The following is a 24,525-nucleotide window of genomic DNA, read 5'->3' on the forward strand; positions in this document are numbered from 1 at the left end:
GACCTAGTGATAGATGTGGCAGTTCCGAATGCTGTGTTGGGGAGTAACGGAATACATGTGCAGGCGTTGCTTATTTAAAATAAAAACTATGAGTAACAGTATTCCGTTACAGTTACCACTTAAATAGATGATATTCAGAAGACAGTTACTGTCATTTCCGGTTTCATGTTAGGGTATCCCCTCTGTATCCCTTCTCCAATTTTGGTGATCGAATGCAGTTGACCGCAGGTTTAGCTCAGTTGGATAAGCATGTAATCATATATTGCATGGCTGAGAACGGGTGGCCCCGGTTCAAGTATGACCTGTAGCTCCTTTAAAAAAAAAAAAAAAATTTAAACTCAATTTCCATCTGGGATTAATACTGTTTCTCTGATTCGGATTGCCGGAAACCCAAACAAAACACACAATAAGAGGCTCTAAATTAAACGTCCTGTTAATGTTGGTTCCATCAGTTATACAATGGACCTAGAACCAGCATTACATGAGCAGGAATGCATTTTTTAGTTAGAAATTCTGACACGACTTCATAAGCAGAATGGGATGGGTGAAACTTCAGCATCTTCGATGTACTATTGCTGTGTGATTTTTATTACTCTTAATAAAGGATCCTCGCCACCGAGCTAACATTGTTAGCTGAGGTTAGTTCACACACAGCAGACTGTTATGCCATTTCTAAATACTCAAGTACGCGAGTCCGTACTCGTATTTGTGCTAGTCCAGACACGGGTTCACACGGGAGTCCAGACTTCCTTCTACAATTGGAACGGCAGTGTACTTGATGACGTCACAGCTCCAGAGTTTTTACTACCATCCCCTCTTAATTTAACTGTGATTAATATTTGAAATGGAAATTACACATGACATAAAAAAATTATACATGATATAGTAGATTTCTTTAAGAAAAAAAAGTTAATTTAAAAAAATTATCTTAAGCACTTGGCAAAATTTGCTTTTACGTATCATCTGTTTCATAATGTCTAATAAGCTTCATACAGTTAAGCACAATCACTACATGACAGAAACACAAGCTTAATCTCTCTTAATAAAAATAGTATAAATGTATGCCTGAATAAAAACAGATTTAAAAATCTAGTTGGTATTGGTATGGTGAGTAGCCTTCAGCAATAGCAAAGAATCACACAGCAATAGTACATTTATGTAGCATGACAATATATCAAGTAATCCAAAATATTCAGAAACGGACTATGTTACCAAATACATTTTGTATTCTATAATCTGTAGTGGAATGCATTTTAAAAGTAACCTTCCTAACACTGTCCGAATGACAGCAACATCAGGAAGGAGGAACACGAGAAGCTCGAGAAATACCAAAAGCTCAGAGAAGAGGTCAAGAAGAAGGTAGGTAGAGGGTGAAGGTAACAGTGGTCCCAGTGGTAATTGGACCACAAGGTGCAGTGACTCCCAAGCTAGGTGAGTGGCTCCAGCAGATCCCAGGAACAACATTGGAGATCTCTGTCCAGAAACGTGCAGTCCTAGGAACAGCTAAGATACTGCGCAGGAGCCTTAAGCTCCCAGGCCTCTGGTAGAGGACCCAAGCTTGAAGGATAGACTGCCCATGGAGGCGAGAGATGAATTTTTTGTTTTTATATATCCAGCATATATATATGTTGGGTAATACTTTCCACCCACTCCAGAATGTGCTGGCTAGTTACAGGACCATGTGAGAGACTCAGTTCAGTGAGAGACTAAGATTACTCTCTGGCCATCTCTCTGAACAACTCATCCATCTACCATATTTTTTCGACCATAAGGCGCACTGGATTATAAGGCACACTGTCGATGAACGGGTCTGTTTTCATACATAAGGCGCACCAGATTATAAGGTGCATTAAGCGAAACAAAACAGTCAGATAAGTCAAACTTTACTCAGCTCATTCTTCTTGCTTCCTCCACTTCCGTACCATTGATTCACTAATGTTGTATTCTCTCACAGCTGCTCTATATCCATGTTGTTGCAGTATATTAATGACTAACCTCGTATTGTGGATGGATTATCTCAGTTGTTCACCTGACTGATGTTTGGTCCGTTTACAGCATCCTGCCATGTGATTGCATTTGTCCCTAACTAGCTGTGTCGCTAGCGATCACGTAGCATATCATTATATACCAGCTAGCCCAACTTCAGTAACCCTACAAACGTCACTACCGTTTAGTTTTCTGGAAGTGATAGCAGAGCTATACTTTTTAATTTTTTCAGAAATCTCTCAGTCAGAACATAGTATATCATGTTTAGGTGGAAACTAGTGAGCTAACTTCCTGCTAACTTCTAACTCTGTTAAATTTCATAAATTCTGTCTTCATGGATGTCTAGATGTTAAACTTAGTTGTTAAACCTGGTAAAGCAACAACGCTGATCATTTTTAAAGATGAAAGAATTTAGACTGTTTTTAACTCTCAGTGATGCTGCAGTGTTCGTTTGACTTCGGGACCTGATGCGGACAGAGTTTTGGACCCAGATTACTGCAGTCCGCGAGGCTCCTGACTACGGTAGCCATAATGCTCTGACAATCCATCAAGCGGTGCATCTTTGTAGCTTACCAAAGCCGTACTAAAACATTCTTTGACCGATTTGACCGTGTACCACATAAAATTGGTTTGAGGTCAGTAAGCACAACCAGAATTCATACATAAGGTGCACCGTATTATAAGGTGCACTGTCGATTTTTGAGAAAATTAAAGGATTTTAGGTCCGCCTTATAGTGAGGAAAACACAGTAATACACTGTAAACACTGCAATACTTAGACCCTTTTTGCACATGCTCTTTTGTAATATTTGTGTAAATATTATTAGATTATTTAAATCACCTCTGTTAATTCTTGATATTTATAATTGATTGATTTGTATTTATTGTTATTTCTTAAATTTGTAAAATATGTAACAAATTGTATTGTTTAAATAGTTTAGTCTGTTACTTTACTGTCTTGGAGCAACTGTAACCCACCTAATTTGATTAATATAATCAATCGATTAATAGGAGCCTTGGAGTTACCAAAAAAGGATAACGGAAAAGGAAACCAATTCCCACACACAGTGTGTAAAGAACTGTCTTCAACTTTTTTTGTCCCTATTGCAAAAGCATGTAAAAGGCAATAAAGGCTTTGTCAAAAATGACCAAACAGAAACTTTCTACTGGTGGTTAGTGATTTTGATGCATATTGTGCCTATACTGGTGCACACTGCCTTGCACTGCAATGACAAAAGCCTGGTAGCCTACATGTTTTGTTTTATTTTATTTTTTCAGACTTATTGTGGCTATACACAGTCAGTTATTTGCAGGCCTGAAGCAAAGAGAGCCATTTTGCTTAATGCAATCATTGGGAACAAAGACTATTTAAAGGCATCTCTTTTCAGTTAATGGAGAACTAAAGAATATATCCAAATGAGGTAAACAGAGAATTCAAGCAAATGAAACAATTTCACTAATGACGTTTAGATAAATACTCTGACGAACTCCAAAAAGGGCGCTAACTGATTATAGTAACAAACAGTCATGGAACATAACAAAACCTATATAGGTGCTGAATTACATGTAAAAAAGGACGTGTCCAGTACAGGCAACGGATGATGGTCTGAGAGAATAAGCAGCTTAAATTCTGACTGAAAAACAAAGCAAATCTGACAGAAATCAGCAGACAAACACACTGCTGTGTTCTTGACATGCCTCCCGTAATTCATTATTCACAGCTTAATTAAATTAAATCTGCATCAGTACTCACAGACATAGACACAAAACTCAAGTTTAGTGAATGAACTATATCTGCCTATCATACAGTGTGTTAAATGTCTTATCTCACATTTAAATTAATATATAAATTTTTAAAAAATATTTATATGTATGATATGAAAATGTATGAAATTTTGAAACAATAACCCTTCAGTATTAGTGTACTTTAGTGTACTTTAAGGATTTGTGGATTTTGTGTACATGAATGAAACATATGAATGGTCTAAAACCAGCTACCAAGTTTGTTTGTTTTGTTTTTTTTGTATTTGGGTGAGCTCAACTTTTCATATTATCTGCATTTTAAAGTTTTAAACAAATAAATACATTTTAAAACATAAACTTGACAAAAGTGTGAATATGACATAATTATGGCAGTGCAGCCTGGAGGTAGAACTTTTTCTGTCAACAAAATAAGGTTTTCTGTCTATGCAACGTTACATCCACTACTCATAATCTATCATTTGTAAGAATAATTGTGATTCTGATTGTAGATTATGATTCTAGTCTCAGAAGCTCAGCCATCCCAACTTTACTACTTTACAGAAGTCATTACAGAAAATATATTTAGAGGTAATGTTTTCATTTTGGTATGGGTAAAAATACCAGCAAGTTTTTCATCCTTTATAAGTCCAATAAACATTTGACATAGCAGAGAACATCATTTATGTAGTAATTCCATTCAAAACTGACATATGAATATTTATTTTCTTAGCTTTTGCCATGGCAGACAAAAACCCTGACCTTGTAAAGGTTTTCAAAAGATAGAAGGTCATCATGGTGGTGTGCCTCTAATGTAAAATCCTCTTTGGCAGTGCAGCATTATTTCTTCTTCTTCTTTTCCTTCTTAATATTATTATAATAATTATATTTAAAAATTATTATTATTATTATTATTATTATTATTATTATTATCATTATTATCATCATCATCAGTAATAATAATGAGATAATAATAATAAGAAATAATAATAATAATAAGCATACACTCTCTTGTTTACTCTGTCAGTTTATTCTTTTTAGCCTGAAAACATACAATTCAATTCACTTGTATTTATACAGCACTAAATCACAACAGCAGTTGCATCAAAGCGCTTTACATTGTAAGGTAGAACCTACAATAATACATACAGAGAAAAACCCAACAATGATATGACCCCGCTATGAGTGAGCAATCTGGCAACAGTGGAAAAGAAAAACTCCCTTTTAACAGGCCATCTGCTGCTGGTTGGGGTGAGAGAAGGAAGACAGGATCAAAGACATGCTGTGGAAGAGAGCCAGAGATTAATAACAGATATGATTCAATGCAGAGAGGTCTATTAACACACTTCCCTGAGGGAAGCTTGTATAATGTAAACAGAATTTGTTCTAGCACTGAACCCTGTGGAACTCCATAATTAACCTTAGTGTGTGAAGAGGACTCTCCAGGACTCACTAGTATCACTACTGTCGTAGTGATAGACGTTGCAATGCCAAATGACAGCAACATTAGTGTTACATCCCCACGATGAAGGTCTAGGGGTGTGTGTGTGGGGGGGACGACTGGTAACAAATGGGTCCAGAGCGGAATGAAAGGAAAACAGACAGAGGTGTTTAGTAAATAAAATAGTTTCTATTATAGATAATCTTAACATAAAGAGTTTGCAGCGCCGTTTTTCCAATAACACTAGAAAAAGAAAAAGGTCGCAACAACAAAGAACACAACAACCAAACAAACAAACAAAAAAACTACACACCACGAGGAGGCACCTCCGGGGGACCACAAGCCCTCCTTGTGACTAGCCCCAGCAAGTTCCACTGCTGCTGAGGCCCACAAGCCCACACTACTCACATGAAGCAGCTACTCTCCCCACTGCTCCTACAACTCCACACCACAGGCAGGACAATCACACAATAGGACCTCTTTTGACACCTAAAACACAATCAAGAAGCACCAGAGAAATCACCCTCCCACATCCAGTTCATCCCCAGCTTATATGACCTCAGAGAGGTGATTGCTGACTGGGCCCAGGTGGTAAACGAGGCCAATGAACAGCAGCTGTGTCCTGGGGAGAGAGAAGAGTGAGAGAGAGACAGAGGGGTGGAGCAAGAGAGGAGGAGGCGGAGAAAGAACACCAAACCCACACAAGGGCAGTTTCAGGAGGCCCTGCTAGGGCTGTAACAATTAGGAAGAAGGAACACGAGAAGCTGGAGAAGTACCAAGAGCTCAGAGAAGAGCTTGAGAAGATGTGGAGGGTGAAGGTAACAGTGGTCCCAGTGGTAATCGGAGCACTCGGTGTAGTAACCCCCATGGTAGGCGAGTGGCTCCAGCAGATCCTAGGAACAACAGTATAGTTGGATGAATAGTTGAATGGTCTGTTGCTGTAGGTTGTCGGATGGCATCATCTCCTCTCAAATCATAAAGGAGAGTGGGAGCATTCTTCCTCTGCGGCGCAACGAGTGTAGAATCTAATGGTGGTTGTGCGTGTGTGCGCCCAGGTCAGTTGTCTGCGGCCTGGGATGGTGTAACTTTGTCACTGGGTTACTGTCACCCTGGGTTACTGTGGCTGCGCTTCTTTTAGTCGACTAGGCAGATAAACAGGAAGGGGTGAGAGCTATATTTTGAGCAGTACAGAGGGCGGACAACTTATTTTGTCCCTTACCTTGAATAAAAAGCCAGTCGTGTAGACTCCACGTGATCGCTGATTACACGAGCAGTTGGGCAAGCCGATGGTATGGTGTTTCGTGGTTAAATAGTAGGTTCGCACACGCTTGGAGGGTCACATGAACTGCATTATTTTTTGTTTGGGTTTTCTTTTATTATGAAACACTGTAGGCTGCCTGAAAGTGGCCATAAATGTATTTGTGAATTATTGTAGAAATATGGCTGAAATAAGCCAAGGAAAAAGAGTGTTTTGTGAAAGAAATGATGGAGGGATAACTATTTTGCCTAGTGGGAGGGGCAATATAATATAAAGGAAGGCCACTGGGGCCTACTGGGGGCAGTCTGTGAGATGCTACAGTGAGGGTAACATGTAGGCTGGCTCAGCCTCTTACGTTCTGTACATAGATTTTAGTTTTGTTTTGAATTAAGTTAGTTGTTTATTTTCTTTGTAAATAATGTTTTGTGCACATGAGAGGCCAGCAGAATAAAGTATACACACTGAACGCTTCCTGACTACGCCTGCATTTGTTCGGGAGAAGTTTAGGAGAGGACCCCGTGACACTAAACAACAGAACATAAACCTTTGCAGAAAGGCACCAGCTGACAAGTACATTCAGTACATGGACATTCTTGCTCGGAGGCACTGCATAAATTTGATTTGATTCAATTTAAGTTAAGTCAATTCAGTTTTATTTATATAGCATCATTTCACAACAACAGTCACCTCAGTATTGTAAGATAACAGCTCTTCAGTATTCTAAAGAAACCCCAATAATCACATGACTCCCTGTGAGGAAGAATTTGCCAATAGTGGAAAGGAAAAACTCCCTTTTAAAAGGAAGAAACATCTGAGAGAATCAGGCTAAGGAATGAGCAGCCATCTGCTGCAACTGGTTGGTGAGCAGAGAAAAACAAAGAGTACCGCTGTGCCATAATTCTTACACCAGATATGTGTTCTGTTAGTCAGAAAAGACAACCAGAAGTAAAAACCCAACAATTACTCACATTCAGACATCCTGACATTAATTCTTTGGAGATTTTCTATGACAGGTAGCCCTAATATGTCCAAACATATCTCCCATGGCACTGCTGCTATTATAAATAAGACATTTAAATTATTATTTGCTTAGTAACTCCTCATTTTTAATCACACTGCACAGGCTTCAGATAGAGGACAAGGACTTAATAAAATCAAGTATTTCATTTGAAGCTGTGTTTCCTCTACAAATTACCAGCATTAAAGATGCACACAAGAAGAAAGGCATAATGTATAACACAGGGGTCTGCAACCTTTTACACCCAAAGAGCCACTTGGACCCGGTTTCCACGCAAAAGAAATCACTGGGAGCCGCAAATACTTTTTGACATCTAAAATGAAGATAACACTGTATATATTGTTTTTTACCTTTGTGTGAACAACTAAGGTGTGCTGCTTATGAAATCCATGAAGTGCTACAGAGAAAATTACATTTTATTTATGTAATCAACACATTTTGAACTCTTAAAGAAATATAACAAAAGCAAAGACACCCAGCTGAACTAAAATGATCCATGTAGCAAACAAAAACTGTTGTGAGCCGCCTCCCTATATCTCCTTTGGGCTTTTGGAGCCTTGACCTGACTTTTAAAAAATAATTGGTAAAAAGCTCTATGCTGCTGAAAAATTGAAAATAGATATTTGCAAAATTCTGCCTAAATATGTATTTTACCTGGTTAATGCGTCTTGCGGCGGGGCGTGGTCTGCAGCGCCGCTGCAGGAAGGCGGACGCACCTGAGCGGCACCCGCAATCACACCTCGCCGCCTTAAAGTCTGCGCTATCTGTGCTGTTGTGTTGGTGGTGTGTGTCGGGCTGTGAGCTGCGAAGCTACAGCCAGCTGTATGCGTACAGCAACCGCGTGTGAAAAGCGCGTTCATGCAAACATCGTCGGGTCTGCCGTGGTATGTTTACAATGGGACTTCTGCTCCTGAACCTCTGCGCACAGCGTCTGCTAATCGGTGCTGTGCGAAGTCAGTTTACGCAGGACTGTAAGCTGTCATCTGTCGTCTGTGAGGCGTGAGCAGTGTTTGTCTTTAACATAGTTCACGGTGGAGCTGCTGACATAATGTGGATCCGAAGATCCATAATTGGCCTACCCGGGGTTGAAAGTCTCGATAAATGCACGGTGTTTCGGCGGGAATACCGGCTTCCGCGAGTGTGACGCTTGTATTGAGCGAGGAAAAAATAATAGAATATAATTTTATATTTATATTTCAATATCACAATAATCTTCCAATTTACAACTACAAGTTTAAAAGAACTAACATAAATAAAATACACTTCAGCGAAATACTTCTAATTTATTTTCCCAAACCACGCGGAGCCGCACTATAAGGACTAAAGAGCCGCGGGTTGCCGACCCCTGGTATAACACATTTGAGGGCCACTTTCTATCTCAGGACAAAGTTTGCGACCAGTGGAAGCTTTTTTTTTTCACCTTTATGTATAGGATCACAGTGTGTCTTTACCCCTCAGCACCAAGGATTAAATGTCTAAAAACAATGAAAGATACAATAGAGTTTGCAATCAATTTTAAGTGTTGCTGGATTATTGTGTTTTCCTTTTAAACTAAGCTTTTTGTGAGACAACTCAGGCTCTGTGGCAGACAGCATCCCAAGCATTAATATGTATATAACATGAGACCAAGAAATTGAATTTCCCCTTAAAACCTTCCTGAGAACTATTTGCAATAACACTGAACACTATTCACTTACTTGTTAAGCCAGTTCCAGGCTTCACAGTTTTATTACTCCACAGTAATAATAAGTATTTGTTATACAGAAAGATTCCACGTCTATGTAGGGATCATTGGTGCTATCAGTCAGTTAGTATGAATCAGACGAGCTTTGGGAATATGTCTGGAGCTGCTGATTATTAGCCAGCCATTCAGGCACAGGCACAGCACTGGCTTGTGCAAATAAAGTATATAATATTAAAAGAAGCACTTCCTAGTAACCTGTTTTGTGGCCTGTATACTTCTGGGAAGTCTCCAGGAAAGCTTTCGTTTCAAATGTATTGGGCAAAAGCACTTCTAAAAATCACAGTGTGGGAGTATGAGGTGTTGTTTGGCTATTAGAGGTGGCAAAAGTAGTGTGAGTACAGCGTGCTGATGTAGGTGTTTGTGTATGTGTGTGTGCTTTGCTGAGGACCTGGAGGGCTCACTCAAATGTTCAGTTTCACCCAACCACCCACACAAGGCATAAAAGGCTGTGAGAAAGAAGTGCAATGTATTCAAAAATGGGCAAGGGTTAGTAAAAATAAAAAAGATCTACAGTGAGTCCATCAGTGAGACAGAGGGGGAAAAAGTACTGAAAAGGAATCGGAGGGCATAGGGGGCTAACAGAAAGATTAGTTCACCAAGGAGCTTTGAGTTTTCTGTTAGCTATGTGTTATCCAAAGCATTTCATACATAAAAGCCTTGAGAAAGCATCAGACAGGTGCAGACTCTTCCGAGTGAATGGCTTCTGCACTTCTGTACTCCATTAATCATGAAAGCAGTGTGAGTAAATCCCTCCTTGAAACTAAATAACATTAATAACACGCCATAAGTAGACATTTGCACACACACCTGTTTCCCTTTCTAGTGTGGTAAAAAGGAGGGCTTAGTTCACCTCATCTAATCTTGTGACTGAAGGTTAAGAGGAATCATGTCTCTTAATTAATTGCCACATATTAACATAATTAATTGTTGAAATAACTGTGTTATAGAAGATTTTTAAATGCACGGAGGGAGAATGTACTTTAATTCATTTGAAGGAGCTGCTTAGATTTTAAAGACCTTTCACTGAGAAACAAAACAGCTTTACAGTTTACTTACACAAGCTTATCTAACAGATTTATTAGTATATTTGTGCTTTTGTGTAAAAAGCTCTGCTGCATATGATTAAATATGCTCAATTTTTTTATTTGTATTCAATCTGTGAAAGAAATATACTTGTAGTGATGCAACAAAATCTTAAAAACATTTAGTATATGAAGGCACTGATGCTCATGAGTGCGACTGAAGTAGCCCTTTTCTCTTTGATCGTCAAATAGAGTCATCCGTAACAGACCTCTTAATATAAAAGATTTTTTTATGATAAAATAATCTCTTTCTACTCACACACCCAATATACTTCAAGATATCTTATTATTTCAATTATTATTTCAAAAGTTTCTACAACTGGGTTGTCATTCAGGTGTTTCAGTCCCATTGCCACAGGTGTATTAAACATTTGTTAAAGAATGGCTCATTCTTTGAAGTTTTTTTAATTTCAAGCATCGTACTCTAATAGGTTGCCTCTATTGCAACAAGTCGTTTAATGACATTTTTTCCCTCCTTTATATTCCACCATTCATTTTAGTGGTGTTACTATAAAGTGGAAGCATTTATGAACCACAGCAACTCAGCCATAGTGTGATAAACTCCAGAGCAGGGTACATTTGGTGTATAAAAGTATAACTGCAGAGTTCCAAACCTCTTCTGATATTACCATCAGCACAAAAACTGTACTGGGAGCTTCATGGCATGGGAAAACGGGTTGCTTATGATACAGCTTCTTCAAAATTTGTCTCACAGGAGTAACCCATGGGTATTTTAGTGCTCCAATAGGAACTTTCCTGCAACCAAAGAATAGGCAACCAACATAACTTGAGGTTTTCTTCAGCTGCTCACTGAACTGAGGCAGCTGCAAACCATGAAAACCCAGCCAGGGATATCTTTGAAGGTTCTCAGTCGTCCAGGTCATCGTAGTCTAAGTCTAAGCTCCTTAGACCTGCCAGGGAATGCATGTCATTAAGGAAAGAAGAATACAAGGTTCTTGAAAACTAGTCACAGTGTCTGATGAATGTTTTTAACCAGCTCGTTGCTCTGCATACTCTCTCAGCTTTAGAACTCAGAGAATGCCCTTCTTTTCCTGTTTTGCTATGTTGTGCCTTTTATAGCGTCTTTTTGTTTACTACTGCCTTGTCATTTTGTTGTGACGCATAAACAAGTCCAAATGTATAGTTTGGATTATGTACTAAAGAAGTGTGCTTTCACAAGTAAGAATTTGATACACGTTAAAATTACAGGTCTCACACCTCTACCGGACCACAGTTTTTTTGTGGTGTGTGTGTGTGTGTGTGTGTGTGTGTGTGTGTGTGTGTGTGTGTGTGTGTGTGTGTGTGTGTGTGTGTGTGTGTCCAGGCAGACTTTCTGACCATTTTCAAGAAGTACAGCTGATGGAAAAATAGGCTGTAGTGGTGAATATTGTAGTGATTTTGGTTCATGTGTTTTTTTGTGGTAGTTTCAGTTCTTTCAGTGTTTCTCTCTCTGGCTCAGTCTGTATAATGTTTAGTCTGAGTAGTCCTAGTTCTGTGTTTGGTAATACCTGGTAGAACCGTTTGTATTTTGATTAGGCACATATGTATACCACAATAAAAATGCACAATAAAAATGGATGCAACCCTTGCAGTTTTACTCTTCCACTAAGGGAAACTAGATATGATGACAGAAATGTGAAATCAACTGAGAAACCAACGACAAGCTTATGGTATGGAAACATGGCAGTAACAGCATAATAAAAGAAATGTGTCATTTTAAAAAAATGTATGCAATAAAATAAAAAAATAATAGATGTATACATTTAATTTTGAATTTTGTATAGACTTAGCAAAACACCCTAGAATTAAAGAGCATTTGTTTTGTTAGTTTTGAATCGTAAAGGACTTTAACTCCATGAAGGATGTCCTAATGTCACCTCCAGCTGTATGTTGTTCTCAAACTGAAATATGGAGTGGTGATATTAAACATAGTCATCAGAAAACAGCTTTTGACCTTAAATTGCTGTATGGACTGTCTTTGCAGAAGAGAACATTTTCTCATTTTCTGCCACCAATAATTTAAAGGTTAAGGGTATAAAAGGAACTAAGAACATTTATTTTAAAATCACCAAAACCTTTTATTATATCTATGATCATCACACAAACCTCACATGGATTTTTAAAAATATTTTGATTGGTTTTTATGTTTTGATCATTTTCTTGTTAAGGCTGATTATCTGCTTTACTTAGATCAGTAATAACGTGCCCTGAATTTGACACGTTTGCTGCAATTATATATGTTTGTCATCTTTCTTTGTTATTTTTTCCATTTATCTGCAAATTAAAAACAAATTATAAAAAATAAAGCATTCAGAATTTCTCAAAATTCTGTTCAACTTTTCTGTACTGGTACTCTTATACTCAAACAAAAATATAGTCTGTTTTCATCTCTGTGACAGCAAGTACTTAGCGTTGTCATCTGGCCATTTAGAACAATTATAAAGACTTTTCATTTCCTGGTTGTCAAATTAACTATTTTTTTCTGATATAACCCAGCCATGAAGTCTGTGATTGACTGTGGTACATACAGCAGCTCGCCCAGAATATGCCATGAGTGCTAATAAATCATTTAGATGTTCCTTGCAGAAGAATTTACTATAAAGGCCTCTGATGATTGTTTTTTTCCAAGTCTGACTTACAGCACTTGCACTTCATAACTTCAGGTCTGAAAGGCTTTTAATTTACTCAGCTGCTTTAATTTGAAAGCCCTTGATGAGGGAAAACACCTATTGATTGATCATTGTTCTCAAGAAAGGTCATGCATTTGAAATGAATGAGACAAACACAGAGTGGATAGGAGAATGCCCAGCAATTAAACAACATACTGAGGAAGGTGGTGCTGGGGAGGCTTCAAGTGAAGTAAAAAGCACCTGAAGGCTAGTTAATGTGACCCATCAAAGGTGCATGGAATAGATAGAAAAATGATCCTGCTGTTGCTGGCACCAGTGTGATGTGGAAGGAGGAATACGGAGAAGAATGACTTCAAGCTGCTGTTGTACTCAAGGCTGGGCAGCCATCTGGCGCTGAGGTTAGGGGAGAAAGATAGGACAAAGAAATGCTGTGGAAGAGAGTCAGAGATTGATAATAACTAATAATTTAATGCAGAGAAGTGTATTAACACATATGAGTGAAAAACGTGACTGAAGAATAAACATTCAAATGCATCATGGGAATCCCAAGCAGCCTAGAGCTATTGCTGGGTAAGTAAGGGAAGATTCAGATCACCTTATCCAGCCCTAACTTTATGCTTCGTCAAAAAGGTAACAAAAAAGACAGGAGACAAAAACCATCTCTAGTTTTAAGATTGCCATTAAAAGTAGAGAGGGTGTCTGTCTCCTGAATCCAAACTGGAAGCTGGTTCCACAGAAGAGGATGGATGAAGCCATATATCTTTCCTAAGGATTTATCACAGACTATCTCAATAACAGTTTATATTTTATAACAGTTCATATGTCCCTGTCTGTGAAAAGAACAGCTGCATGCAAGCTCTTACACGGTGTGGTCTTTCAGTTACAGACTCGCCTACCACAGTCCCTTCTCCTCATTTCTGGGAACTTCAATCATACTTCCATGTCCTTTGTCCTCCGCACTTCCACCCAGTGGATGAAATGCCACACCGGAAATAACAAAATGTTGCATTTATTATATGCAAGGGCTGGGAAATCTTGGCTTCCATAACTGCCAGGCAATGCCACAGGCTGATTGCCTCAATGCAATGGTGCATTGAGGCAGTGATTAAGGCAAAGGAATACCCAACCAAGTATTGAAGATTGACAAATCATTTTGAAAGTACCAAATTTTGATTGATTTGATGTGATCCTCATTTCTTTCTTTTTTTTCTGCAAAAACTGAGAAGTAAATGTTGATGTCTTTACAGTATTCTAACTTTTTGAATTTGTGTTTTCATGGGTTTTATGAGCCGGAAGCCCAAATTGTGTACAAATAAGCAAATAAAATAATTTAAGTTGTGGGCCCTGAATCTATAATCTATGAAAGTTTAACATTTTGAATTGAATTCAAAATGGCGACCGTGGTTGTCAGGGCGACCGTGGCTCAGGGGGTTGGGAAGCGTATCTGCTACTGGAAGGTCGCCGGTTCGATCCCCGGGCTCTCTGTCCTGGTCGTTGTGTCCTTGGGCAAGACACTTTACCCTACCGCCTACTGGTGTTGGCCAGAGGGGCCGATGGCGCGATATGGCAGCCTCGCCTCTGTTAGTCTGCCCCAGGGCAGCTGTGGCTACAACCGTAGCTTGCCTCCACCAGTGTGTGAATGTGAGAGTAAATGAATAATGGCATTGTAAAGCGCTTTGGGTGCCTTGAAAAGCGCTATATGAAATCCAATCCATTATTATTAATTATTGGAATAATTGGAAAGGGTCTGTATGCCAAGATATGCCAAGTTTACAATTAATAGTTCATTGGGAAACACCTTACAGGTAAAAAAAAAAAACCCATACTATTTCATGCTGTCATGAAATGGCAACAGATTACATATTTTTGGGAGAGCCTGCCACTAACACAGTGTTGAAAGTTAAAATTTAGAATGGGTTCTTTGCCTTCTTAGCTCTTTATGTGTAGACATAACTCAAGTTCATACGCTCAGTTAAGTGCCTTTAATATGCTATTTAGGTCCGAATTTAGTTGCTGAACAAATTATTCATCTATCTGCCCGTGTGCCTTGTCTGATCTTGCTGTTTTTCTTCCTGTGAATACAATATCTACACCATCTTCTCTAGGTACTAGGTCTGTGGTTTGGTGAGAAAATCCCCATTTAGTTTGCATTTTTTCATGTGGATGTGTATATGTGGCTGATGCTTATTTTCATTAACACAAAGAAAAGAAGGGCCACCTTCTTGCCATGTTTTGTGGAGCTCAGCCAAGCGTTTCCACAGTCTTTATGAATAAAAGATAAATGGCTTAGTTTTCTCAACCTAAAGGTTTGCGAGATTCTTTCATGTAAAGTCCTAAACCCCAAATTTACTAAAACCATTTCCACAACTTGAAAGTGTGGCTCTTCTGTCAGGGATGAATATGAACATAAGTGTGATAGAAATAAAGCTTCCTCATAACTGGAGATATATTGTAGAAATGTATTTATTTCTGTAATGTTTCTTCAATATTTTTAACAGACATATATTGGAAATCAGAAGAAATAATACTCACAGAAAAACAAACGGTTCACTTTGTGTCGGTTGTAAAAATGGGGTCAGGCTTACATTCAGTCACAGTTGAACTATGTGCTTGTCCTGATGGAATTTAGGGGGAGAAAGTGTTTTATGTTCCATTAGCATTTTTTCACAGATACCTCTTCTTTCATTTTTTTAACCCCAACTGTGTGCCAGGGCTCTGTCAATGGGTCGGCTATTTCTTGATAAGACACTTAATTCAGAGTCGTATTGCAGGACTCTTGTCATTGCTTATGTGAAGCATTTATGACAGACTGTCTGACAGGTATGGGTGTCATAACCCAACACGGATGACAGGACATCTGTAGAAAGATGACAAATGCTGCATGCTAAGTGGCTGTCACAGACTGGGTTGCAGAAGAACGGATGACAGTCACTTATCCAGGTAGGACATGACTGTCAAAGGCTCAGCTCAGAGGCTAAGTTGTGATTAAGCAATGATATTCCTCTGTGGGCCATTATCAGTGAACATAATGGTCCTGAGGCTCGTTTATCATCTGTGTGCTGTGACTTGTGTAAATACTTATCAAGCATCCATGAAGTCATGGATGCTTGCTTTCCATCCGGTGGCCTTCTCACATGTCTTGCTCAAATTTAGCCTGAAAGTTCTTTGTTCTCTTCCAGCCCATATGCATAGTAATGCCCCTGGGCATATTTCAACAACTTTTCCTGTTGGTTTCAAAGGAACAAAAACATTAATGAACTTTTCAATAGATTCAGGCCCTGTGGTCCCTAAAGCAACGGTTTAATGGCTTGTGATCTCTCACAGGAGCTGCCTAAAATCTTTTCAGCTAAAACCCTTACATCAGATCATTACCAAATTATCCTTAGCTGCATTCATTTTTTCTTCACAGATTACAAAGACAGTCGCACAGCTGATGAAGCTTGAATGCAATGTGTATTCCCAGTTCACCTCATGTTTCTTTCATTTTGTGCATGTAACTACTATTGCCACACTGGCTTTGTCAAATGTCAGAGTTGCGCAGCTGAGTTGGTGTGCATGAATGCATTACTGGTGGATTGTTCTTAATTACCATCAGGTAGAATTAGCAGCCTGATGCAACACAGGCTTGGGAATTGCGCCTTCCTCTGTCAGGCAGAATTTCTTAAGATTTAACAGAGCTAGCAGTTCATGAGAGCAGAGATTTTTGTTTTCAAGACTGCAGCATGTGTTAAAGTAATATTGTATGACCTTAAATATTGTAGTTAAAATCAAAAGTGCTCTACTCTATGCTCAAAAACTCATTGCAATTTTCATGGCAGGAGTTTTTCTTCCAAAAGAGAAATCACAATGTGATGACTGTACACACAAAATATTCTTCAGACTGGTATGCTGTGATTAAAAAGTCATTGGTTGTGGTAATAAGAAAGAAATTATATGTTTTGTCGCATTGAAAGACTTTGGTCAATAAGAAAAGTACAATACAAATGCACTGCAAAGTTGTTGTTGTTGTTTGTTTTTTTTGCTTTATTGCATTTGTGTAAACATCCATCCATCCATCCATTCCGCTTATCCTTTCCAGGGTCGCGGGGGGCGCTGGAGCCTATCCCAGCTGTCATAGGGCGAGAGGCGGGGTACATAATATGAAAGAAAATGTCTGTATACATCTCCAGTTATCTGCAGCTGAGACAACTGAATGAAGTTATTGGAAAATGATCTGGAACCTTCTGAAATGGGACTAGATCATAACAGTTATGTGTGAAGGAACGCTGGTGGTAGTCGGTGGTCATCTTGGCGGTTTCTTGATGCTAAAACTAAATTGAGCAGGTGCACAGTAAATTTCGAGCGGAAATATCCTAAGCTTCTCACAGGCAGTTTGCAGAATGTGCGTATCGACAAAGGCTGTCAAGCAGATGGCTGTCAAGCAGTCATACATACACACTTGCAAAACTTTCTTGCAATACTTTCTGTTGCAACTGCGCTCGGTCCAGCTACCGATCACAACCACATTCACTTCCTCTTACACACATGAGATGTTCACAATAAAACAGGATACTTGTAAAAATGAACCATACATACCATACATAATGCAAATGCTTATTATGCGTATTAAACATATTGTATTGCTTTTAAAAGGAATTCCAAACTTTTTCTAAATACTTTAACCAATATTATTTTACATTTGAACGTTTTTAATGTTTTTATTATTGCAACATATTTTAATAAAAGACCATTTTAGCCTGGTTACAAACAAATAAGTTGATTAATTGAAATAAACAAACTGAAAAACAGGAAAATAAATAACTAACTTTTTATTTGTGAAATAACAAATAAAAATGCCACATGAATAAATCGATAGGCTAACAAATAATAAATCGTGTTTGACTTATATGTATCATGTTGATAACAACAATGTTGATATTTGTAAATAGAAAACTACTACATTTATTAATCATGTGAATTCCATCCACCTGTCATAGACATCCACATTATGTAAAAAAAAATTACCCAGTCCAAAGTTCAAATGTTAATCATCATATTGATATCCAAGTTGGATAGTTGGTCAAAATTGTGGACCTAGTTTGGACGTCATATGTCCAAACTGCTGGACTACAGCCCTTTGCTGGCCCCTGGTTCTTTTATTGCATTTGATAAAAAATGCTCTTGGTGCTAGGTTGATAATGCTTTAGTGCTTCAAAATACTGATGTACAAAATGATGTTTTGATCCAGATCTGCTGATCGATTTGATAAGATTCAAAATAACTTTTATAAGATGTGAATAACTTAAATTACATTAAGCTGTAAAATTCATTTGTACCTACATCTGAAGAATTACATTTGTGCAATTTTTAAAAAGTATAATTCTGCTTATTTTTAATCTAATAGCCTAATTATGAAACAATTTAAATGACATTTTTTGGGGGGCGGGGGGGGTTTGTTCGTTTGTTTCTTGTTATAGTGTTAAAAAAAGACTACATTTTTGTATACATAGTTTCAGTCTTACAGTTAGGATGCTTACTTCTTCTGCAATTCTCATGTGTAGTAACCTTCCATCATCCACTCCCATTTTTTTCATTAGCTTCTTATCACATGTCAGTGAAATCTTGATTACATTGCTTGAACACAGAGAAGTCACAGTTTTCTTAGGAAAACGTATTCTATACATCTAATCCAGGGGTGAGTTCATATCACAATTAGAAGTGTTGCTGACAATACCGGTCATTGGTGTGCTATAATCATTTGCACCAGGGAATGTAATAATTGCTTAAATGCTTCTCTGTAACATAACATATCATACAGAAGACATTGGAGCCATCCAAAAAATTATTTCTAAGTTGCTTTCATTAATTCCTTTAAAAAAATTAGAAAACTTCTGTTAGGTTCATGAGACCTTGCAAAATCCAGAAACCTTTATTTTTATTGCTTTCCACCTACTTTGGCTATTGAAGCTAGGTTTGTATTTGTATGGTAACTTTCATGAACTTTAACTACCAACTACTAGTTACTTACTTTGCAAGTAATCAAAATAAAATATGTAAAGAATAAACTTTTATTCATCAAAAAATATATATCTGTTAGCACAACCACCTTGAAATAATAATAATGATGATGTACACAGCTCAAAAACATTAAAGAAGAGAGGGATTTCCTCTCAGATCTGGACCAGGGCATCACTGAGTTTCTGGACAGTGTTAAGGTGCAACTCGGCAGCATTGGATACATGGAAACATAATGTTCCAGAGGTCTTCCATTAGATTGAGATCAGGCGAGCATGGGGGCTAGTCAAGAGGTATTAATTCCTTCCTTCTTCTCACCACATGAGGGGGAGCATCGTGATGCACCTCCCCAGACCATTACTGACCCACCATGAAACTGATCATGCTGAATGATGTTAAAAGCAGCATAACATTCTCCATGGCTTCTCCAGACCCTTTCACCTCTATCACATGTGAACCTGCTGTCATATTTGAAAAGCACATGGTACCAGTGGTGGACCTGCCAATTCTGGTATTCTTTGGCAAAAGCCAATCAGGCTCCATGGTGCTAGTCAGGGATCACAGGGCTCACTAGAGGATGTTGGGCCTCCAGACCACCCTCTTGACATTTCTTATTGTTTGGTCAGAGAAACAGGTGGCCTGATGGGCAAAGGAGCAGTCCTCCTGAGGGGTTAAGGATCTTCTATGGCCCAATCTAGCACTCCTAGAGTAAATCCCTGTCTCCTGAAATTTCCTCATACTCTTGAGACTAAGCTGGGAAACGCAGCAAACCTTCTGGCAATAAATGGATGTGGCATCATGGAGGAATTGGAGTATTTGTGCTTTAGGATGCATGTATCACCTCATTCTGGCAGTAGAGACACTGACCCCAGTTAAATGGAAAACTAATTAAAAAAAAAAAAAATTGGTCAGAAAAGATGAGGACAGAAACAATGATTCCACCTCTAAAAGCATTCCTGTTTGTTTGTTTTTTTTGTTTAAGGAATGTAGTTCTTTTGCATCTAGAAGTGATCTTGTTCTGCATAAACAAGGACTGCCATAGAATGTGCTAAATATAACTTCAAATGTGACTGTGTATATTCCCAAAAATGATATTAAGCTAAAAAATATTAATACTTATTGTAGATTGACTGGAATATGATGTTCAGTGATTTTACTTTATATGTAGGTGTTGTTTTTGTAAACATATGTCCAAAATATGCATATTTCAGTTTCTGTTGGCTGAGGCATAATAGACAGTGTCATCGATGTGTCTGAATAAAATAATCATTCGCTTTGAGTTAGGAAGTTCAAGATGCACATTTTGTTGTGGTGGACTTGTGCCTTCAAGTAACCGGTGCTTAGAGCCTGCTCATGATGCAGTTTTCGGATGAGTTCCTCTTGTTCACTCACCTTTTTATCTCTCTGTGTGCCATACACATCACACTGCAATTAATCATTAGTTATTATTAATCTATGGCTCTTTTCCACAGTGTGTTTTTTGTCCTGTCTTCCTCCCCTCACCCCCAACTGGTCGCGGCAGATGGCTGCCCCTCCCTGATGCTGGTTCTGCCAGAGGTTTCTTCCTGTTAAAAGTGAGTTTTGTCTTCCCGCTGTTGCCAAGTGCTTGCTCCAAGGGGGTCATCTGATTGTTTGGGGTTTTCTCTGTAATATTGAATGGTCTTTACCTTAAAATATATAGCACCTTGAGGCAATTGCTGTTGTGATTTGACACTATACAAATAACACTGAATTTAATTCAACTGAGTGATTAGAACCTCTGTGCTGTTATTTACGCCAGCATTTTCTAGCCACTTGTAAGATTTTTTTGATGGCAGCCTGGTGTACAGCTTGGTATCATCTATGTACAGGAGGTGACTGATGGTTGCTCTACTCCTGAATCTGTGTATGGTTATTGTGATGAGTTGGCAAAGGGAGTTGAAGTCTATGTAAAGCAGCAGCAGGGCAGTGCATCCTCTTGCTATATTCTGCACTTCATAGTGCCTTGTACCACGCCTTGGAGTTGGCCTTCAGTGTTGTCTTAAATAGTAGCATTGAGTTCCTGATGAAGGTAGATATTCTCAATCACTGTACTATTAGCCTTATATAGTGCGAAACACTTCAGTACCGAGTCATAGGCTTTCTTGTAGCCATTCTAGGTGGTGCTCAAGTTGACCTGCTTAGTTAGGGTCTAGCTCATCTCTTTATTAACCAGTAGCAGGCATGCAGATTCTCTGCTCTCCAGTGAAATCTGAAAATAGACTTCAAATAAAATCTGCCAAAGAGAAAGTCATCTCTCTCCTTACATTTCAAAAAGCACTCCCATAAAGCACCTCCTTTTGTCTGTGTGGATCCATCCTATAAATAACTGTAATCATGTAACAAAAATTGATCATTGTTTTTGCTTCCATATGAGTCAGTGGAATTCAGAGCTCTGGTCATTTGCATGGGCATATCCCTATGCCAGTAAAAACCACGTATGTCGAACTGAGAAACCAGGAGCTTTTTCTGGTTATTTGTACATGCACATTCTTTGCCAAGTTTAACATTTTTTTCTATTTTTTTTTTTTTAAATATACCACATTATTAAGTTTTGGGAAAAACTCTTTAGGGAGGGGCAGTCATCTCCTGTGACATTACAAAGACACACTGTGGAAAAGAGCCAGAGTGTATAAATAGATACTGAGTAATAAAGGTGAGTGGAGAAGAAACACTCAGTGCATTATGGGAATCACCCAGCAGCCTACACCTATTGCATCATAACTAAGGGAGGACTCCAAATCTAAACAGGAAGCTGATTCCACAGATTCCACAAGGAAGGTTGGGAATTGACCTATAATTACTTAAGTCAGCTGGGTCATGTGATGGCTTTTTAAGAAACGGTTTAACTACTGCCAGCTTGAAGGCCAGCAGTAAATAGCCAATTAATAGAGAGAATTGATCATATTTTTTAAGGTTGAAACATTAATTAATGGTATGACTTTTTTAGCAGTCTTGTAGGAATGGGGTCTAAAAGACATGTTGATGGTTTCAAGGAGGTAATTACTGAAGTTAACCCAGAAAGATCAGTTGGTGAAAAAGACTTGATATAAATACAAATGGTACGGAAAAGTAGTTGTAATGTTATGTATTGGTACATCTGTAATTTTTTTTCTAATGGTTAAAATTTTTTTGTAAAGAAATTCATGAAGTCATTACTAGTTAATATTGCCTCTGGTCCATTATGGCGCTATCAAAATCAGTATCAATGTATCAGTATCAATGTGAAAAGCTCTACAGATGCATAACCAAATCTTTTCCACAGCTCATGAATTATTTTAGGATTGAGTTAGGATTGAGAATGGATTCTGTACCGGTGTGAAGCGCACCAGAAACATGCATCACAAATGACAGGAGGTGCATGCTGCTCCACATAATCATGCTGTAAGCTATTCTGTGTAACATCACAGACCAAGTACCTTACTGATAGCTCATCTCTTCCACCAGCGTTGGACTTCCTCAAAGGCAGAAAAACTGCCAATAGCTTCAGGTAATTTATGTGTACACTGAAGCCTTGGGGACCAGTTGTCATTCGTGGACTTTCTTCTCAAATGAAACATCCACTATGAGTTCCAGAGTACTGTACTTAAAGGGCCATCTCCAGTGACAGATTCTGGGTAAATCCTTACCATACAGCTGAGAGGACATCTTACAGAGAGGACACCCAGGGGCTGAACTAGTACCTCCACGGTAGGCTTTGTGAGAAAGCAGAAAATTAGCCCCATGAAGCTCAACAGGCTGTTATAACGATACCATGTTTCCCTTGCAAAACAAGTGAGGTGCTGGTAAAATTTCTCCTTGTAAGCCTGAAAAGAAATTGTGTATTACAATTGATGCTGATACCCAAGCCAGATGGACTGTGTAATCGTTCTGGAGTGTTTTCCTCCACTTCTTTTCTAGTGCATATTGTGTCAAAGCAGCACACCAACCCCCACAGGCGGTAGGGCTCAGAGTTGGCACATTGGGATGAAAACTCTCAGGGTGAGTGCTTGCCCAAAACAGAAGGTATTTGAAAAACCAACATAAGAAATTTCTAGGTATTTGGTGGTTAAATACTAATTTGCAAGTAAGCATCATGTCAATCTATCATTGTGAAGTGTCAAATATATTGGGTCAGAATTCTGAATTTGTATTTCCTAATAAAAATACAAAATTGAGGGGATTTAAATCCATGTATGGAACATAGCAAACTTCTCCTTTTTTAAATGAAGAAATATCTGAAATAGAAGCCTACATATATTTTTGTATGGGTGACTGTCTGGAGTGCTCAAGGGAGGAATATCTATCAGCATTACCTGCTTAGCATCAGCCAGCCAACACAACTCCTAAATCAACCACTGCTTCTTATTATTATTATTTATAAAGAAAACATCTTTGTTAGGTAGAGAAGTAAGGTCCATAAAAATTAATTTAAAGTTCAAATAAAACAAAACAGTCCAGAACTCAGGTGCATGACAGGCTAACTGTTCTGTGTGGGAAGTTAGGCTCAGAAATGTCAGAAATGGTATAATGATGAAGGTAATTCTAATCAACATTATGTACATAAAAAATATGTATATAGTAGCGTGATGGTGGTGTGTGTATATATATGTGTGTATATATATATATACACATATATATTTCTATACACATGAGGTATTGTATATAGAAAATGAATTGAAAATGAAAGTTGACAAACTGTGGAAGAATTTAATACTGTTTGACTGCATTGTATGTGAGGCTAGTGTAGAACATGTATGACAACAGTGACACGTGAGACAATGGTGAGGTGTGCAATAAGAGTGACATATGGGTACATGTCAGATTGATCAACTCTGAGCCCTTTCTTGCATGCAATGGTTACAGGCAGGCTGCCAGATGAAGTCTGGCAGGAGTCTTCATGGAATATCGTTCTCAGACGACATTGTGATCTGCACTGAGAGTGAGGAGCACCTGATAAAGAGCAAGGCAGAATACATGAGTTTGGTGTGTGAAGGTGATTTTCCTCAGTGTAGTGTTTTAGACTGTAATTTCTACTTGGTCACTTCTATACCAGTAGTGCAGGGTGCAAGGTATGCATGACAGGACAATTATCACAAATGTATTACAATATGCAATGTGCAATAATAGTACACATCTATGCATAGGAATAAACTGTTCCACTTTCAGAATAATAAGATGTTTCTCAAACATGTCTTTGCAAAAAAGAAAACTGATCACTAAACTATCATGGCCATATCCAAATCCGATGGATTCAGTCTGATCTCATAACAAGACATGAAATAGTCATGAGAATTAATCCATTTCTTATGTTAATGCATGAAGATTTTCAAGTTTTTTCCTGACAATTAGCATAATTTCCTTCGGGATTAATAAAGTATTTCTGATTCTGAATTATGAATGTAAAGTATTTCAGTAGGAACTATATTTTCTTTGGTTTGCACATATTTTGTACAGACAAGGTTAAAAGAAGTGGCAACACAAACCATGAGATTTTTTTTTTTAACTTACCCCAGGTTTTTTAATGACTAACCAAGTTGTTTTTAGTTCAGTTCAGTTCAATTCAATTTTATTTTATTTATATTGCACCAAATCACAGCAACAGTCACCTCAAGGCGCTGTATATTGTAAGGTAG

The 24,525-nt window shown here is 38.2% G+C and overlaps 1 protein-coding gene and 1 long non-coding RNA gene across 2 annotated transcripts in view; one reads left to right on the top strand and one right to left on the bottom strand.

Annotated features, from left to right (window-relative positions):
• Window positions 1-24,525, top strand: part of opcml (opioid binding protein/cell adhesion molecule-like) — a 221,210-nt gene that overhangs the window by 182,033 nt on the left and 14,652 nt on the right. The gene's annotated exons all lie outside the window — the stretch shown is intronic.
• LOC120442386 lies at window positions 4,534-5,665 on the bottom strand. The gene is made up of 3 exons (XR_005614700.1): window positions 5,480-5,665; window positions 5,146-5,285; window positions 4,534-5,007 (listed from the first exon to the last, which is right to left on the bottom strand). It is a non-coding gene; the product is annotated as an uncharacterized LOC120442386 (long non-coding RNA).

This window comes from Oreochromis aureus, linkage group 10 (assembly GCF_013358895.1).
Source record: "Oreochromis aureus strain Israel breed Guangdong linkage group 10, ZZ_aureus, whole genome shotgun sequence".
Taxonomy (NCBI): domain Eukaryota; kingdom Metazoa; phylum Chordata; class Actinopteri; order Cichliformes; family Cichlidae; genus Oreochromis; species Oreochromis aureus.